The sequence below is a fragment of the Protobothrops mucrosquamatus genome, unplaced genomic scaffold, assembly GCF_001527695.2.
Source record: "Protobothrops mucrosquamatus isolate PMUCROS unplaced genomic scaffold, P.Mucros_1.0 scaffold402, whole genome shotgun sequence".
NCBI lineage: Eukaryota > Metazoa > Chordata > Lepidosauria > Squamata > Viperidae > Protobothrops > Protobothrops mucrosquamatus.
In genome coordinates, this window is record NW_015386733.1 from 293,313 (window position 1) to 295,231 (window position 1,919).

Genomic DNA, 1,919 nt, shown 5'->3' on the forward strand with positions numbered 1-1,919 from the left:
CAAATGTTGTCTAAACAAGTTGAACTCTCCCTTCTGTCCTTTTCAAACTGACAGATGAGTAAGGCAATATAATGCACTCAGTTAAACATTTCTGCATATTTTATTTTGTCCCTTCGCTTTTGGCTGTGATGTTAGGTGACTCAGATATTTTCTTTGGCTTATACAATATCCTGTTATATAAATATATATATATAACATTTTATACCTAAATGTTTTGTAATGCTGCTGAGTTTTTGTTACAGAAGGAATTTGACATAAATAAATGCCACCTTAACAGAATTCTAGGCAGAATGTTAAAAAGGGTATGTGTGTATGTGTATGTATATCTGTGTGTGCATGTGTGTGTATGCATGTGTGCATGCATTTATTTTCCATTCCACCACCACCCCATTCAGTGAATTGGATGGAGGCCACAGATATGCCCCACTAATTCCTTTACTATGACCATCTGGATTGTTCCTGTGTAATTTCTCTAGGTGTTTTGAAAACCATTTTTTATTTGGTTGCTCCTACTGTTCTTGCCAGAAACTCACCAGGCAAAATTGAAAATCTGATTGTTCCCATCGACAAATATGGTAGGGCTTGTCCTTTAAAACTGGTTTGTCCTCTGCTTTATTTAGCAATCCTAAATACTTTCATCTCAGGATCTGCACCATTAAACTTTAAATTTATTCCAGCCCTTACAGAGTTATCTGAACTGAAGATGTTCCCCATTGGTATTTGGATATTATTGAGAAAATAGAAACATTTATGCAAATCGGTGCATTTTGTTTCTCAGTATGTAAATTTTTATTTTTTAATGTCTCTAGGACATATCAGAATAAATCTTTTTTTTTTCTTTTCAGAATAAATGCTGAAAAGTTAAATGCTATCTTTCTCTTGCCTTTCTTTATAATACATTTTCTGTGTACAAATACTATTCTTAAGAGCTAGAATTTTGTTAGCATGTTTTGCACATCATACAATAGTGCTAGATATTCAGCTGTTCAGTAATTGATCCATTTCTTTGTGAAATCCTTTTTCTTCTTGCTTTCTCTTTGCTTTCTGTTATACTGAAATTTATATAACAAGTAGGCTTCAATTTGAAAAAAATAGTTTGCATATTATAATTTGATGCATTATATCTTTCTTTTTTTAACTAGATTATGTTAATGTTTATGTTTCCACCAGAAAAGTTTGTTAGCTGTCCTTTTTGCCAATGGTTATTCTCGTTTTCAAAGCATTATTTTGCATATCTACTAAAAGAAATCCTATGTATGCTTATGGCAGAGGACATCCCATTGAAGTCAGTTGCAGACACTCTTGAGTGGACATGCTTAGAATTAGACAAAGTATTCTCCTGATTTTTAATGGATACTCTTTCTAAACTCTCCCCATTTCCTCCCCAGGCATATTTTTATTTATATTAAATTGCAATGTAATAGAATTGTAATTATTAAAAATATTGAGAATCCAACATATTCAATATCACTTTAATAAATATTTTTTGTTGTTAGCTTTCTTCTATAAAATCAAAATAAGATTTGCAAGTCAGTTACCTTCTCTTTTGCCTGCCTTTGAATTTGCCAAGCAATTTCCTTTCCTTGCTGAAGATAACTAAACACTTTCCAAAGCAATCCACTGAGACCGTGCATGGCATTGGAAGGCATGCTTCACAAAGCATCTTAGCACAAGCAAACGCCTCCTTTCTCAAAGCATTAAAATAGTTAAACCATTCAGCCAGCTTGGGACCTGCTTCAAGAGCTTTCTTAGCCTTTACATGGATGCATGCATGCACTAACAAAACTTTCGTTGCTGAGGTGAATCCAGAGATGTCTAAGGAAAGCTGCAGGGCCAAACTTCCTAAGGATACAGTTCCTTCAGTGCTTCAGATTTCTTTTTCATGGTCATGAAACTTAAGATCAATCACTATGTCTTCA